General features: G+C 37.4%; 1 protein-coding gene across 2 annotated transcripts in view; it reads right to left on the bottom strand.

Moving 5' to 3' along the window:
• Positions 1 to 456, bottom strand: part of LOC107094806 (coiled-coil domain-containing protein 106-like) — a 9,163-nt gene extending 8,707 nt beyond the window's left edge. For both annotated transcript variants that reach the window (XM_015390652.1, XM_015390651.1), the window contains exon 1: positions 320 to 456. The gene's annotated coding sequence lies outside the window, so the exon portion shown is untranslated. The remainder of the gene's footprint in view (positions 1 to 319) is intronic.
• Between the last annotated feature and the right edge of the window lie 4,568 nt (positions 457 to 5,024).

Raw genomic sequence — 5,024 nt, 5'->3', positions numbered from 1 at the left:
ATATATATATATATATATATATATATATATATATATATATATATATATAAAAAGAACATTATAAGTGGGCTTGTTTCATAGAAATAATGTTTTACCTTTCCAGTGATAAAGAACCTGTTCTGTAGCGATATCTGACAGACAGAATACTTAAAAAGATGGAAGTTTTAAAACGTCCACAAATGGTGTCCTAATTTCTTCTTAGAGCATCTCTGCAGCTGTTTTAATTACCTCCAAACATGGTTGCTAATCATTGTAATTACCACCAAAACACTGGGAAAAACTGAGCAAAAACGCCAGCAAAACACGCTAAAAAACCTACCGTTAACTGAGTCCAGGTGCTCAAAAAGAGCCCAGTTATATTCCAGGGTTTGTTATGTTGTTAATTTCGGAGGAAACGCATCTTTTCACGAACATGAAAGACAGAGAAAGAGGCAAAATGCGACAACAGGCATGTCTGGGAGAAAGGGGGCGGAGCTACTCAGATGCATTCAGGTACCTCACAGGATGTCAAATAAACTACCGGTTTATTCAATGGACTTTTATCGATTTTTTTCAGACATATGGGGCAATTATTTAAAACAGCCAAAGGTAAATGTTTTTAGCCAGACTTTAGAATAACATGTCGAAAAATTATTACTTTTTATACATTAATAAATGTTGGTGAAGCAGGATAAAATCTCTATGACAAAAACGTTTTTATAGATGCAAGAAGTGCTTTAAATAATTAATGTTTTATTTGTTTTTCATATTTATTTATTTATTTATTTATTTATTTATTTATTTATTTATTTATTTATTTATTCACGGTCTTAGTCAATTATACTCTTTTTTTCATCCCATTACAAGATATTTTAATTATCTAAAATGTCATCAACATAAACACAGATAAAGCAGAATTAAAACTCAGCTGGTATCTGATTTAAACATTTCAGATAATTGACACACTTCTGTGTTTCCACATAGAGTTCCTATATTGTTTTGTTTTAATTAAAATCCTAAAACTTCTTCATATTGATGTAAAAATTGTAAAGAAAAAGATTATCTTAAATTTATGAAATTACTGATTTGTGTGCAATTTCTGAGTCTGAGCGTAAAGACAAAATTATGCAAAGAGATAATTCAATTGAAGTTGAACTTGATCTTTTCACATTTCTGTGGAAACCTTACAAATAATGATTTTCACTAATCGATTTTTAGATCCCTGTTGATGGAAAATTTAAAGCCTTACTTCTTGTTGTGACTGAGCATTACTGGATAAAAACAAATATTTATTGTAATACACAACTGAATGGCGTTGTTATTATCAGTCTAGTTAAGTCTTTGAGTGAGACAGGAGCCAAAACGGTTTATTTCCCTCTGTTAGGCAGAGCACATATGAAGTCCTAGTAGGTTACTTATCCTTTTCTCATCCTTTTAAGGATTAAATACTGGTTAATGAAGATCACCAAGCCCCTGTTTGTTATTTTGAGCTGACCAACCTTTCTCTATGGTCAGCTTGAATCAAATATGTGAAGTGCCTCAAGAGGACATGTGTTGTGAAGTGGCTTTTTTTAATTACTACCTACAACAATCCATCAGGGTCATGTTAACCTGTATGTGTAATATATCCGTCTGTTACTGAATGCATCGCGAAGATTGCAAAAATAATTGGTATGGTTTGATCCCTTAAAGCAGTGGTTCTCAACCTTTTTGAGTCCCGACCCCCAATTTAACATGCACTGGACACTGTCCACCACCCACTGTCCCAATGCCCGATCAATATTCTTATACGTCCCATTAGGCTGTAACTTACTTCAGCTGTTAGTGTCTTTATCATTTGAAACATATTGGGATTTCATGTAACACAAAGCAGCATCAAGAGGTTAACGTTAATATTTCCAGCACATATGCAAAAAACTCGCAAAATATGCCGTTAGAGGACATATCTAGCAGGGCATCATGCATCTCTGATGACAGGTGATGCCTAGTAAAGTTGGTGAAAGGTCGGCCTATCCGTTTGTATTTCTTTGGCCTGTCATAAATTTGGGGAAAACTTATTGAAACTTTTAAGCAGACTTGTGAGGTGAGAGCAATAATTACTTCTCATAGTGAGAATGATTTTGTCGTAAGTCTACATCCTAAGTTTCAACATTTCAACACCTCCACCATCCACTGTCACAGCCCACTGCTCCAGCTTTCTCTTAAATGCTAGAACCATAAAGAACAGGTTTGTTGTAGTTGTTTAGGTGATGCCTAGCAGTAGTCACTGGTTTTGAGTAATAACATGCCTGTTTAAGACCAACCGCTCACCGTCCTTCTAATGCAGAAACTACATTAAATTTGCTAATTATATTTTTCCAAAATTTTTGGTCGAAATCATCTTGTGACTGCATTTAAGGTAACCACAGGGTTAAGATGGGTTCCTTTAAGGATACAGAGATTGAGTGTCATGATGTTTTTAAGAGATCTGACCCACATGCAGGAAACCAATCAGAGAACCAGAGGAAAAGTTCAACACGTTTATTGAAATAATAAATCAAGTTGATCCAGGGTAACTCAGAGAGCTGGTGCACCGGAACTGGAAGTGAGAAGGGAAGTTCAGAGGTAAGTCCAGGGTCCGTGGGAACTTTGAACAACGTCTTGCAAAAATCAGAGATGAACGAGACTCACGTTAATAGAAAAAGGCTCTCTTTCCAGAATCCAGTCGGTGTGGGTTTATACAGAGATTGGGGGGCTCGTTGGAGGGCGGACATGTCTTTGGTTAGGTTGGTTCCTTGAGGAGCAATGGAGCGGACTGCCACTTCGATTTCCAGAAGAACTTGAACGAGTCGTGTGGAGATTAATCCCCTGCACAGTGTGTGAAGCTCAAAACAATTCTTCCAGGGGGAGAAGGCCAAAACCTCCAGTTTGCAGGATGACTTCCTGCCGAAAAGGCAAAGACAAAAACAAGGTTAGACTCAGAGAAACATAGACTCAGTTAGACTCAGCAAAACTCAGCTTGGCTAGAGTACTCAAAACTGGCAAACACTCTGGCGTCGAGGTAGTGACAGTCCACCACTTAAGAGTCCTCAGTAATGAGCACAACCAGCGGCAGGTGTGTGGGAGAACAAACGAGAACAGGGCGCCACCTGGTGGTGGAGGGAGAGAACACACACACAAAAAACACAGCCCACACCCACTGGATTCCTAACACTGAGGTAAGTTTTGGACACTGCAGCTGCATCTCAGCAAATAAGTTTATTATGAAAACATTAATACATCTGATTGATTGCATTAAAAGAGTCAAAACCATAGATATGCTTGATTAGTTTCACACAAAGCCATGTGGGTCTGATGAAACTGCTGCAGTGGACTGCATTGTTAGCTCCCAGCTACCTCATGACAGATAAGTTGTAGAGGCCGCATGGTGAACTAACCTTTCCTTTGTTTCAGCTAGACCCGTCCGGACCAGACCCCCTGGGGCCAGCTAAGCTAACCCATTTTCTTTCAGCCTCACCACAATTTAATGCAATCCTGAGTCAGTATTCATTTCCACCATAAAACCGAAGTAAATTGCACAGTTTTGACTGCATTTAGCTTTAATTACTTTGCTCACATTTAGCTGCTACTATTTTTAAAGGACACTTTCAAATGCGTTAATCCTTAAAACTCGAACTCTCCTCAGAGACATTGATCGGGCCCCTCTTCCCCTTTGTTTATTTGTGCTTATTTTCAGTATTGTTTAGTGCCTACGTAGTTGTTAGAAATAATACTGTGTGATTAGCTGCTTTATTCTCACCCATGGTATCTTGTGTTTATTTTACGGAATGAAAGATTTATCACTCAGGTTGGATTTACTCTTCTTTTAGTAGCATCCGACTGAACCGAGATGGATTTATTTTATTTGTGATTAATGACTTTGTTAGCCATAGCCTAAATTACTAAAAAGGTTGGACTCCTGTCTTCGGCTGTTATAAATTCAGTTGTTCTTCACCAATTTAGCACCGATTAGCATCGACTGTTGGATGCTTATCGGTGCCGTTATGCACGTTAAACGGGTTTACCTCTCGCTAATGGCTCTTTTGTAAAAGTTAGTGTAGTAGGAAATAAGTATTCAACTATTCACTCTAGTTAAATAAACGGAGATTGATGGATTTCACTCAGTCGACACTTTATTTTATATCTTGGCAAAGAGAGAACAGTTCATCATACAGCCGTTACAGCACAGTATTCAGCCCTGTTCTGACTAGACAGAGTTTGTCTCCCTTACTTATGTTGACGAAAAAACTGTGACGATCGTGTCGGAATCAAAACATATTACACACACTTTAACAAACCTTGAGAAAGAATTTGCTTGTTGTGGGAATAAGTATGTTTTGTCAAAAACCACACTTCGCTCAGACATTTTCTCAGCCTTTCAGGTGAAACAAACTGAGTAAAAGCATTTTTCACTAGATAAATAGCATAACTAAATATATGAGACAAGAGAAATCTACATTTTCAGACCACAACTAGACAAACTTTCACTTATGTCTGTCACTTGCAAAAAATTTACCATTTAGCAACCAACCTCAATATATATTTTTATATTAGAGTGTGAGTTTTTGAAAGGTAGAAGCTTGTGCTTTCGGGGGAGACAAAGGTGGCACCAGAATCTCCAGGAGTCATTTTTTTGAGCCAGTTAAAGGGAACAATTCTTTCAAATAATTTTAACATTGGCAAAGTTCTTTAGGCGGAACCTACATGCCGGAAACAATTTTAGATGCTTGTTTCTCTGGAATGAAGCTCGGTGATGATCACCTTGCTCTTCTTGGGGGAGGCGAGTCTAATATTACCTGTTCACTTTGCAGTTGTTCAGTGGACCAATCCCCCTGTTGCATTTGATTATATCCAAATTCTAAGACAAAACTAAACAAATAAATTAGAAACACAATATGATGTGAATGTAACGTGTAATGAAAAGCTTTCTAAAACTGTAGTAGAGTTGAAAGTACACGTACTTAATGTAAATTGTAGTGGAGTAAAAGTAGAAAGTATCCATGGTTGAAGCTACTTATGTAAAGTAA

Source organism: Cyprinodon variegatus, unplaced genomic scaffold, assembly GCF_000732505.1.
Source record: "Cyprinodon variegatus isolate N-32 unplaced genomic scaffold, C_variegatus-1.0 Scaffold507, whole genome shotgun sequence".
NCBI lineage: Eukaryota > Metazoa > Chordata > Actinopteri > Cyprinodontiformes > Cyprinodontidae > Cyprinodon > Cyprinodon variegatus.
Note: the sequence above shows the minus strand (reverse complement) of the source record. Positions and strands in the feature narration are given on the sequence as shown.